At 42.7% G+C, this 12,641-nt stretch overlaps 2 long non-coding RNA genes across 2 annotated transcripts; both read left to right on the forward strand.

Moving 5' to 3' along the window:
* The first annotated feature begins 95 nt into the window (after positions 1 to 95).
* Positions 96 to 3,254, forward strand: LOC311428797. The gene is made up of 3 exons (XR_014687893.1): positions 96 to 259; positions 1,750 to 1,954; positions 3,101 to 3,254. It is a non-coding gene; the product is annotated as an uncharacterized lncRNA (long non-coding RNA).
* Positions 3,255 to 4,904: 1,650 nt separating this feature from the next.
* Positions 4,905 to 7,209, forward strand: LOC311428804. The gene is made up of 3 exons (XR_014687894.1): positions 4,905 to 5,041; positions 6,093 to 6,139; positions 7,073 to 7,209. It is a non-coding gene; the product is annotated as an uncharacterized lncRNA (long non-coding RNA).
* The last annotated feature ends 5,432 nt before the right edge of the window (positions 7,210 to 12,641 follow it).

Genomic DNA, 12,641 nt, shown 5'->3' on the forward strand with positions numbered 1-12,641 from the left:
GGCTATGTAGCTATGTATTAAGAGGTTCTTGTACGTGTTTTAGTTTTCTTACGCAAGCTTTCCTTTTCACTAGCTGATCCGAAATGCTCAGAAGACAGCACCAAGCACAATTTATGTCCCAGATATCCATTTATGGTGGGACAACGCTGGACCTGCCTTGAAACTTACTTTTCTAACTCTACTACGTAACATTCCAGCATTTTCGCCAGTTTTGCTGCTTGCTACGTCTGATGTACGTCACTCAGATCTCCCAGAAGAGGTATTTGTCAATACTTTTCTTACTATTTCTTCAGTGTCTTGTAATTTATATATGCTTTCAGCATCAAAATGCTGTGCTTTCTTAAATGCATGCTGTTATTACTCAGGCACCCTAACAAATCACTTAAAATTTGCTTAGAGAAAAAGAATACTGTGAAAGCATCTGCTTCAGGTTTTTTCTGAGTCAAGCAAGTGACTTTCACCCCCTTCTCACACATGCAAATAATAAATTAATACAATAATTCTGGTGGCTACAAAGTGGTTCAGTCAAGAATATGAAGTGCTTGAAATGACAAGAGGATGTTCTTACTGAAGAGATTTCTTCTGACAGTCTGCCATTCCATGCTATGTTGGGTAAACTGCTAATAATGCGATTTAGTAGAGAATTGAAACACTTTGATTAAAAAAAATAAATAAATAAATCAGTTTCTTTCTTCATATAGGCCAAAGCTTTCCAAGCTGGAAAGCTGAGTTCCAATTTCTGCTAAAGTAACTTTGGAATCGAATTCTAGTTGTATTCCTAAATAAACTGTAGTAAAAGTACGTGCAGAACTTCATTGACTTCTGAGAGTTTACATTAAGGGAAGGTGCCCAAAACAGGACCACGCTGTTGTCATTCTGATGATTTGGTCTCAGTCATTGGGGGAAGAGAACGGGTTTATTATCAACTGCTTTGAAAGTGCTTGAGGTCCCACAGAAGTTTTTGTACAGGCTGTAAATTCCTTCTAAAATAAGTAGTGAAATTCCTTACCTACCTTTTAATACTAGAACTTGAAAATGGAGGAAGACGTAGAGGTACTAGCTACTTCAGACACCTTTTGGGAGAGAAATAAAAACTCAGCAAAAAGCCCTCACTTGTCTGCTGAAGCCTTTCTCTTCCCTCGATAGCCATAAAGGTTCTAAGTAAAGGCTGCAGCAAGGCAAGTAAATACAAAGGAGGCGCTGTTGGATGTGGTGAAAGCCATTACTTTATCAGTGTAGCGTACAATCCCTTCAGCGAGCATTAATTCTATAGGTGATTCTTAAAGGTGATATTTGAATTTGCTGTGCCAGCCTTTGAAAATGTAGCCTTTTAAGGCCAGGAAGATAACTTTTTTCAGTTTGTGTTCTTCAGGTTATTATTAATTTGAAAAGGTACTCGTCTTTTTGGAATAGAAGATGAGTTTTTTGTGGCCTTAAATCTGAAATGTCTCTCGTCCTTCTGCTTTAGATCCAAAAATTATTTAATAAGGAATTTGGAGAAGTGTGCAATATTGAGTTGCCTGGTAGGGCAGAGAGAGCATCTTTTTTTGAGGACCTAATTCTAAATGAAGTGGCTAAGCCTCCTGTAAAGAAAAGAGGTGAGGAGGATATGAGAAGTACATCTAAAACTTTCCTATCGAAGTTACTAGCTCTTAGGGCTTTGCTTTGGTGGTCATTTTCTGTCAGTAATTTGTCATATGCTTGTATTTGAGTACTGTAAATTGGCTAATTTTTCCTGATTAATTGAAGTTGATTGGACATTGGAAGTCGTGCCTGTAGCACCACCAGCTGAGCCTCAGAAGCCACAAGAATGATCCCCACAAAAGTAGGGATGTTGGAGGAGGAAGAGGAGGATACCTTGCGTGACCTTAGAATTTTCTTGAGGGACGTTACTCACAGACTTGCCACTGACAGACGTTTCAGGGAATTTGCAAAGCCCGTTGACCCACAGAAGGTAAAGTAGTGCTGATCTGTGTGTGTCTGTAACTTCTCAGTGTTCGTATTTCTCAGCGTTTTGGGTGAGGTTCAACTTTGTTTTTAGGGCTGCACTGTAAGGATTTTGCAAGAAGCAGAGGCAGTGCTTTTACTTCTGCTGACTCTCAAATGTCTCTTATGGGATTATTCGCTGAAAGCCCTGGTTTCATTCTAAAAAGCCAGTCCAAATGCCAACACAGTTTGCTCGTGAAAAGGCTTTGATATGTAGGCGTGTCACAGCACTGAAAAGCACAGAGATCTTTCCTTATAATTACAAACAGTATTTACAGGACTACTTTAATGAAGTCTGAAGCCCTTTATTGGACTGTCAGTTCCTGTGGGAACAGGAATAAGAGCAGCAGTTTGTAAAAATAAGTTTTGAGATCCTGTTCTCTGTTTCATCTGGAACTCCTCAATAGGAATCAACCATAAGTGCAGTGTGTTTTCTTTTTCCTCCAATTGGCTGCTTAGATGCCTTTTTCTCCTTAATTTATGAGATAAGCCTAAACTAGGGGCGTATATTTCAAAGACAGATGTAACTTGAATATACCTGCGGATCAGCAAAGTCCTCTTCTTGTGGGCATTCACTGGCTTTTCTTCCCCTTTTCTCCTAGGTTCTTGAGCTGTGAAAAATCTAGACAGATACATATGTCCTCATCTGAACTGGTCATTAGTCTCCTCTTCTGGTCTGAGGGAAGAAATGAGCACCTCAGGGCCCAGTTATCTCATTCTAAAGTAGATGCCTGCAATAGGTGCTTCACAGGTGCAATTCATGCACCTTTTCCTCAATGTCGACAACGAAGAGAATGCCGGATGGCTTGCTCAGCTTTCACTGTTGTGATTTTCTGAAGCAAAGTGAAATGAATCTCCCACCCTCAGTGTTTCTTCTCTACCATGCATGTGCTTCTGACCTCCCTACTTCTTGTTGTCCTCTCCTAGCCGCTCTAATGAAAAATGAAAGAGCCCTTCCATTTTTGAGAAGCAAACTGGTTAATTTCAGCAACTTCTGATGCATCGCAAATGTTCAGGGTTTTTAGGAAGTCGTTTATTTAAAGTTTTCAGAATAATTTTGGTAGACAGTGTGCAAGGTTATGAAAACCTCTGAATGCTTGTATTTGATCTGCAGGTACCTGACTATGCCACAAGGATTAAAGAGCCGATGGATCTTTCAACAGTTCTGACTCAAATTGACTCGTGCCAGTACCTCGCTGCAGGAGACTAGCTGAAGGACATCGATCTAATCTGTAACAATGCCTTAGAGTACTACCCGGATCAAAGATCTACAGGTGAGGATGTGCTTTTTAGCCCTAGTTTAAAAAATCTGTCAAATGTATAGATGGAGAAATGCTGTGTGCGGACAATAGACTTCGGATGGATTAGATGATTTTGGACGTCCAGACTGTAAATATTTTATCATTTTGCTACTTGGGCATGGAATTGTGATATAAGTGTTCCCAAGGAACTAGTGCTTTTGTTTTAATTAACTTCGATGTTGTTATGCTGAAAATATTCACTGAGAGAACCTTTCGGAACCAACCTATGAAGAAAGCAATTTTTTTCTGTGATCAAAACAGTTTCATTGGTTGGTAGACAACATTCAGTTAAAGTCTGTAAAATTTCAGATCGTCACAGCGCCTATGTTTTGCAAGACACTGCATATTCAATGGTGAGGAACGAAACGGATACAGAGTTTGGACGACTTTGTGAACAAATTAAAGAATCTCGTGAGAAAAGAGGTACGTGGTTTAACGCTAAGGATTTGAAGACTTGTCTCTGCATTTGTAACTGAAAATGCACGACGAAGATCTTTGGTATCTATTCTTTCTTGCAAGGTCGCACCTCTGCAGCGTGTGCTCCATGCGACAGCTCCAAGTCACCACAGCAGAACCCTGCTACTGAAGACGAGAAACCAGATGAAGAGAGTAATGAAAATGAGGAGATGCCAGCGGCACCTGTAGATGCCAGTACACCCATTTCTAATGGCAAGTTGCATTTTATTCAGCTGCTCTTGTCGTTAATACCTTCTCTGTTCTTGAGGCGCAACAGGTGTCTCTGATGCCTGGCTCTTTATGGCAGAAGTAGTTTGTTTTCAAATTGACTTCCAAATGGGAGAGAGAAATCCAGAGGTCATTCATTCAATATAGCAATGAATTAAAGTTCAAAGAAAGTTGGTTCATTTGATGTACTCTTACTGGAACTTCATTTTGTAAACAGAACGACCCCCCACTCAAGAATATCACAGCTTCCCTCCATACTAAAAATGATAGTACTCACCCTTGTAGGAGCAGCAATGTGAAGAAGGTCAAGGGCAGTAAGAAGGGTTCAAAGCTTTGATATAACAAGCCTTACACTTTTTTTGACAGAGCTCCTAATAAGCATCTTTAGCAAGGTCTGGAGATGGGAGAAAAACTCAAACTAGATTTTAATTCTAGGATGTATAATGTCAAGCTTGACTGTTCCTCTGAACAGTCAATTGAATTTAATTTTTTTTAATTTAAATTAATTAGTTTATTTTTTTTAATTTAAATTCAATTGAATTTAAAGTTTTGAATTTAAATTCCAATTGAATTTATTGAAAAAAATTCCAATTGAATTTAAAGTTTTTGTTGTTGTTTTTCACGAAACACTAAGTTTATGTGAAAGGTTTTGCTGCAATATCTTTTTGCCAAGGATATTAAGCTTAAGTTATCCACAAGAAAATGGTGGGGAGAGGGAAGCTTTAGTTTTGAAAGCTTTTTTTTTTTTTTTTTTTTTTTTTTTTCTCTCCAGGTTTTTCTTGAGCACAGCAGCGTTTCAGTGTCTGCCTGCCATTAGTTGCCCCACTACCAAGTCAGGAGGGTCAATTAAACTTGCATGAGGCAGAATTTCTTTATCTGAATCTACGTGGTTCACATAAATATATTCTTGTTTCCTTCTTTCCCTAGGATTATTCTTCTCCCAGTATTGAATGTTTCAACGGACACCGTTTAAGATCAATGAGCAAAAGCATCCTGCGGTGTTCAGTCTCCAGCTTTGAAGAAAGTATGGCGATACTGAGGGGAAATGTCAAGAGGAGATGCTTTTCAAGGTACTGTATTTCTATATGTTCAATCTCTGTTCGATTTGTAGATTGAAAAGCAAGAGAGAAAGCATGTGCAGTGAGTTGTGGCCTGATAAACCTCCGGCTAAAATCAGCAGAGGCCTATGAACATGCTGATGGTGTACCAGTACCTTAAAACTAGAGTCCCTCTTCTCAGTGAAAGTCTCCCGCTTTTCTAAAAAAAACTGTTTTTTTTTTCCCAACCCCTTTGAGGTGTTCTTGTGGTTTAACCCGGCCGGCAGCTAAACACCACACAGCCCTTCTGCAACCCTCCCACCTCCCTCTCTGGAATGGGGGAGAGAAATGGGAAAGTGAAGCCCACGAGTTGAGATAAAGACAGTTTATTAAGACAGGAAAATAATAATGATGATGATGATGATAGTACTGCTACTAGTAATGTGTACAAAACAAGTGATGTACAATGCAGTTGCTCACTACCCGCTGACCAGTGCCCAGCGTAACCCCTAGCAGCCCGGCTGCCCCGCCCTATCCATGGTGCAGCGTGTTGCCATAAGGCATAGAATTCTTTGGCCAGTTGGGGTCAGCCATCCTGAGTCTGTCCCCTCGCAGCTGTTGCTGTGCGCCGATTCTGATCGCCAGTAGGACAGTGAGACACCGAAAGGTCCTTGGCTTGTTGTAAGTACTGCTCTGCAGCAATTGAAACATCGGGGTGGTATCAGCACTCTTCTAAACATCCTTTCACACATTCTAAGCCAAAACATAGCAACCTACCCACTACTAGGAGGAGAACTAACTCTGTCCTAATTGAAACCAGGACATGTATCTTTTCCACTTGGGTGCTATTGCTCATAATTTTGAGAATTCAACATGAGCAAGCTAGGAAATGTGGGTACATACAGAACCGCGTGTATATGGCACGCAACAGACTTGGGATCTGGATCCTGCGTGAGGCCTACAGGCTTCTCTTTGTATACCATAGAGCACTGGCTTGTAAACATGGTGAAATTTCCCATCCTTGATGGGTCTAATACAACAAGTCTTTTCTCCCTTCTCTGCCCTGTCCTCTTTCTTAATGTAGGCAGTTGAGAAAGCCAAAATTGGAACGAAAAAAAGAATATAACACAGGTAAGTGGCTGTAAGTCCCCGGGATACCTATTTACGCTGGTTACTGAAGAGGATGGCACTTGGTCACTCCATCGCTTTCATTTGGCCCCAAAGCCTTCTGTAGTCACCTGAATTCACTCCTCAGTGACTTTTCTGTGAAGAGAGGTAGGTGCAAATAGGAGATTTTATGAATTCCTTGGGGAGGGAGCAGTGTAAATTGCAGCTTGGTAGGCACAAAGCAAACTGTTCTAATTGTGCAAAGTAAATCGATACTTGATAAGTTCAAACTTAGTTTTATAGCTGGCAACCACAAAAGTAAACCTTAGCTGTGATCCTACCAGCACAGTGGTGTAGCTCTTCCCTTCCCCTTGTCCTCTTGTCTCTTTTAATGACAGTGCAAGCAACAAACCTGTGCCAAAGGGTGCTGTATGGTAAACAATGGGCAGGCTTTTTTCTAAAAAGCACGAGTTTGAGTTATGTGGTGTTTGGGTGTTTCTCTTGAAACGATTCTTACCTCCTTGAGCTGTTAGATCATAATGCAGGAAATGGAAGTGCTGCATGCATAAACAGAGTAATCAAACATACACCTCTTAGGAAGAGGCTTGCAATGTCCTAGTGTTTGTTTTGAGCACTGTTAGATACAGTTTGACATGAATGGAGTGAAAACACCTTAGAGAAAGGTGTTGATTGTTCTCACTTTTCCAAGACAGAAATAAGTGGAGTAGATTTCCCTCCTGCATGGAACAAAAGTTGCACGTTTGTTTTTGTCTGGCTAGCTTTCAGTCTCTTTAAAAATTTCCCTACAGGTCCCAGTTTTAAGTAGACAGTTTAAACGTGCAGAGCGATAAAGAAGTGGAATGCAGTGGTTGTGACACCAACTTCTGATCTGAAATGTAAAGAAAACTCAATCCACTTCAGGGTGCCTTTTTTGTTTGTCTGTTTCCATTTTACAAGAGCAACGGTGAAATAAGGAGAATCCCATCTTCACTGTTTCAAAATCCTTTGTTTCTGCGTATCAGTCACCAGAACACTGAGGAGTAGAGCTGGTGCAAAAACTGTGAGACGAGTCCACGGAGAAAACAGGGACTTGGAGCTGCGCCGCAGCTGTAGAGTCGGACACAGGCGGTACTCGACTACTAACTCGTCCATTCTATTTGACAAACTTATGACAAAGTAAGTCATCTTTTCTTGCAGACCTCTTAGAATGATCTTTCTTCACAAGCCTTTGCACTATGGCATGATGTTGGCCTCGACTTGCTCTTTATTTTGACAGCAAAGAGTTATGGCTGCTCCTGGCATTTCCTTCATGTTTACAGGGAGACACCGTTACCTGGCTAGATAAACAGATTTTCTTGAAGGTGCTATTTCAGCATATAAGAATTGATTTAAAAAACAACAACAACAACAACAACAAAAGTGCTTCATGGCTTACTAGTTTTGTAATCTCACATTTCTCCAGGAATACTTGATTTGCTGCATTTCACCATTACACTCGTCAGCGCCACTGATTCTGGTTTATCACTATTTGCATTGCAAATATCCTTGTCCAAAGCTTAAACTGATGTATGCACTGCTTGAAAACAAAACCTGAAGTTGCAGAGCAGAAGACTCAAGTCATTATGTTAGCAGCTGTGTAACCATACTGCTTTCCAAGCATAAGATGTCCAGCTTATTTTGTTTCTATGAAGAGTTTAAATGGCTCCCGTTAAGCAAAGATGTCCCCACACTGATACTTACTATTAAGCAAGGATTCCACCTCCTTTGGCTGAGGTCTGCTCCCTTACTCATATTCGAACATTCATCCAAGTAGCCTGCAATTCCACCCTCTCGGGGGAAAGTCCATAGAATAGAAAAGGTTCCTCCAGTCTCTTCCTCAGCCTTTTTTTTTGAAGCATGCAATAAAGCAAAACATTCACAGGCTGCCCTTCCATGCAAAACAAGGCAAATTAGTAAGACAGGAGCCACAAAACTGATTGTCCTTTAAAGTTAAAATGAGATTTGAAATAGATCGAGTTAGCAAGTGTTGTAAGTCTGTAGCTAAGTCTGGTTTTGCCAATGCAGCACAATTCCCTATCACGTAGCCAGAGCTGCTTCTGTAGCTCCAAGAAGCAAAACTGCTTTGAAAAAATACTGTGTCATCAAAGCATTCGTTGGCTCAGTAGGCACGGCTCAGGTTCAACAAGTTTGTGAAAAAATGAGTACTAACAGAAGCAGCAGGGTCCAAAGAAACACTTAAGGGGCTTTACCTTGAGTGTTATGCACACTGTCAATAGAAAAGCACTGTAACAGAATCTGCCACGGCAGTCTGCATGTTACTGAAAGACCATCGGAGTAGGACTGCAGCAAGATCGTTCCGAAGTTACAAAAAAAACATATGGGGGTGGGAGTTTAGTTGCGTTAGATAACACAATCTTAGATAAAGATTTTGGTCTTAACGTAAAAGTAAGGATGTCTACTGATCTCTTCAACTCCAACAACTGAAGCCCAAGTCTGAAAAATCGCCTTTAAGAATGCAAAGAAAATATTTAACTCTTCTGTATGTTCATACTTTGCTATCAAGCAAAGGAATGAATGCTGATGCCTTAACTATGTAGGGCTGTAGCTTACAGAGAGACTACACCTTCCTGTTTTTTTCCCTTTAAAAACGTTAAATGCACGTGAAATTATTTCGGGGTGTTTTCACATGCAAAGCCTAATGCAGTGCATGCAAGCCCTGTCATCTTCTTCCTCTAGTAGTGTCGCATTAAGGGGTGTAGCCGATTGACCGTCACGGGTCCCGTCAGATTCAGGGTGCTGAACTATCACGGTCACGGACTCACCAACAACGCAGTACGGCCTCGCTCTAGTCGCGTTCAAGGAGAACTCTCACAGCTAGGAAGAATGCAATTAAGTGCAATTTCTTACGGCGACAGGTACACAGGTTCTTTGGATTGTCAGTGATAAATTCACTGTCTGCAAAAGCAAGCTAGCATGCATGAAATGCACAGGCACACAGCCTAGGTATTAAGACATGAAAAAGCATCAAAACTCTACAGATTTCTAAGATTCCACAGAGACGCCTGGTATAAGCAAGCGTTCAGATCTTACCCCACGGCGTCCCAATGGAGTGGGGGTGGGGGAGTGAGAGGCTCAGCCTGTCGAGTGATGTCAGAAGGAATCCTTCCTGATAGTATCTTCCCTAACATCCCCTTTCTCTTAAAGCAATTGATATTATTTTCTATCTTTAAGGTGGAGCTTGAGTGACTCTAGTCATGCATATCTTGGTTGTGCTTGGTAGAAATGATCTCACTTGCGTTTAAAGGTACAGGCTCTGAGAAATTCCAAGGGCGTGCTCAGTGAGGGGTGGTTGCACCTTGGAGGCGGGTAGCTTTTGGGATGGAGGTGTGCTTATGATGCCTAGTCGCTTAAGGCGATTACTCCACAAGTAGTAACTTAGTGTTGATTTAACTACAGCATATCTAAAACATAAGAAGGATGTTAGTATGGAAGAAGCCTATGAAACCAGTCCTTAAATCTTACTACTTATTGTGCGTGAGCAGACTGGCGTGAGTTTTAGCTATACTGGCAAATATCAAACCACACCTGTGTCGTCCCAGAGCTGGGAAAAAAAAAAAAAAAACAAAAACAAGGAAATGTTGAAGCAAATAGGGAGGCCTGTAGCTTGTGCAGTCTTTTAGCTGAGAAAATAAAGGAGAGAGACAGGTAGCCTTGAGCTAGCAGAAGCAAGGAAGAGAAGGGCTAAAAGGGAAAAAACAGGAAGGAGAACACGAGCTCCAGACTGACCTATAGTAACCTTTTTCTCATTAAGGGTCATTAGCACATTAAAAATCACACCTGTCAAAATGCTAATCTATGCTAATGTGGGATTCGTTGTGTGTCCCCCCTCTCCTGTTCCCCCTCCCCCCCGGTATTCCTCTGTAATGCACAAGCTCAGTGGAGATAAGTTAGATGAGCTGTAATAACCAATCCAAAGGAGCCAAAGAGAGAGTTTTCACAAGTTTCCTGTGTATAAATGACGGCGATTTGAGTCAGAGGTGTGCTTGCTTTGCGAAAGATGGCCAAGTACCTGACTCTGCAGAGTTCTATAAGTAATTATATAATTAAAAGACCTTCATGTGCATTCCGACTCTGGGTGCTTATTGGCGTGGTGCACTCTGCACGAACCTGCGGACAACATCTGTACTCAGTGTCATGCCTACAGACAACCCTTTACTGTTGGGACCTGCATATTTTTCTGTGCATTCAACACAACCCCTTTGGCACAACTAGTTAACCACGTAGCTGCCAGTCCACCACTCAGTTGCACTTGTGAAGAGGAAAAGCTATTTCCATCTACTGGAGGAGCACATCCTCTAAATGCAAGCTTCACTCACCTGGTCATTTACTGCAGGACAAGATTTGAAAACTGTTGTTGAGTTCTGGGTTTCCTGCTTACAGGAAAAATTAAGTGCTAGATCACCCTCTACTCCGCTTTGTCTGCTGCATTTAATGGAGATTAAACTGATTTCGTTTGCTCCTCCGTTTATGGACAATGAGCTGAAGGAACAGGTACAGCACATTAGCCTGGAATGCCTTCCCTCCCAACCAAAGTAAACTGGAGCTGTAACTAACACAAGCAAAAGCAAGGCTTCTGTGTTTTCAGCTGAATAAAGTTCCAACAAAATCATCCTCTGGGATTTGAAGCTTACTTCACATGACATGCCAACGACTCTTTTCCCTCTATTGTAAAGCGGATCCCTGCTGTTAGTTGCTCTAGAAGCAAAGGAATCGTCGGTTTGGTTACCAAATAGCCGCTTCTGCAAATGAGAAGTGTTGTGTTCTCTCTTCCCTTTGAATGACTCCACACTTCTCATCAGCTACTGGATTGCTGACCTAGAATCAGAGAACATCCCAAGGTGGAAAGGACTCCCAATAATCACCAAGTCCAACTGGTGGCTCCACACAGGACCACCCCAAAGTGAGACCCGATGTCTGAGAGCATTGTTCAACACTTGTTGACCTCCGTCAGGCTCGGTGCCATGAGCAGTGCCCTGGGCAGCTGTCTCAGTAGCCAGCCACCCCCTCAGCGCAGCACCTGAGGCGCACGGGGCTCGGTGGGGCAGCCCGGGAGGGGAGGACGGCAGGGCGAAGTGGCAGCTCCCTCAGAGCCGTCTCCCCGCCGCCTCGGCCGCATGTCGTGGCTTTTTCGTGTCGGGGCTTTTTCATGTCGTGCCCTCAGGCTCTCACCGTGGGTGAGATGTTGCTCCCCAGCGCGGACCCCTTGCGCGCGGGGCCTGTCCGCGGTGGCGGCGGGAGGGAAACCCCAACCCCAAAGCCCTCCCGGCAGGGAGAGCTCGGGGTGAGGGCCGATCCGGCACCGACAGTAAACACACGCCGGAGGAAACGCTCTGGTTTTAGCCATGAGCAGCGCGGCCAGGTTCAAAAGGCGTCACGCTGGAGCTCCGAGTTCGGCGGCGTTCCGAGGCCGTTGTGGCGGTTGTGGAGACGGCCCCGGCTGAGGTGGCTGCTGCTGTCGCTGCTGTCCCCTCTGTCCCTGCTGTTGCCGCTGTTGCCGCTGTTCCCGGACCTTGGAGACCCCCGGCGGCTCCCTGTGCCAGGCCCTGTGGCCCCGGGGAGCTGCCCGCCGCCTCGTCGGCCAGCCCGGCAGCAATCCTGCCAGCACAGAATAGCCCACTGCGTTTCAGGGTAAAGTGACGATTAATTTCTATTTCCTGGCCTGGGTGCTGCTTTCTTCTTTAAGGAAGCTTCAAGGTTAAAGGTTCAACTCAGTTATGTCAGGGTTCAACTCCGTTTCGTGAAGGGGCTCTTGTACGAAAGCTTAAGCTGGGATTGACTCTCTGCTAAGCGGAGGCCAAACGTGGACCTACTGAGAAGCAGGTCCTCAGTGATAACATTTTCTAAAGAGACTGCTAAACACATCTGAAGAGTGCTGCTGCAGAACTCTGAATGGGGGGATAGCAACTGTCTTAACTGATCTGGAATCTTGAATTTACTTTTCAATGGACAAGAGGTGTGTCTCTCAAGGCAAACAAAGAGAGGAGTAACACCCTCTCTTGTCACTCATGTCAACATAAATTTATGCTCAGAGCGTAGGTGTAGGAACAGCATCGGTATGTATATGGAACATCGGGAGAGGAAGCTCTATTGGTATTTACAGTTTTTCTACTATCTTGCCAGAGAGACGTCATCTCCAAATGAGAAATGGATGTATTTTGAAACAGTGGTGGTGGATCGGATTTCTTCTTTCTAGTGTTAATATTTGCTCTTGAATCGTACTTAATACCTGGTAACACCTCAATCAGTTGTCAAAAATAAATTTAAAAATGTGTAAGGCTTATCTCATTGGTCAGTATAAAGATCAAGGTCTTCGCTTCGCTTTGCTTCCCTTCCCTTACCTTTTTTTCTTTTTTTCGTTTTTTCTTTTTTTTCTTTTTTTATTTTTTTTCTTTTTTCTTTTTTTCTTTTTTTCTTTTTTTCTTTTTTTCTTTTTTTCTTTTTTTTCTTCTTCCCTTCCCTTCCCTTC

Source organism: Aythya ferina (assembly GCF_964211825.1).
Source record: "Aythya ferina genome assembly, contig: HAP1_SCAFFOLD_141, whole genome shotgun sequence".
In the NCBI taxonomy this organism is placed as follows: Eukaryota; Metazoa; Chordata; class Aves; order Anseriformes; family Anatidae; genus Aythya; species Aythya ferina.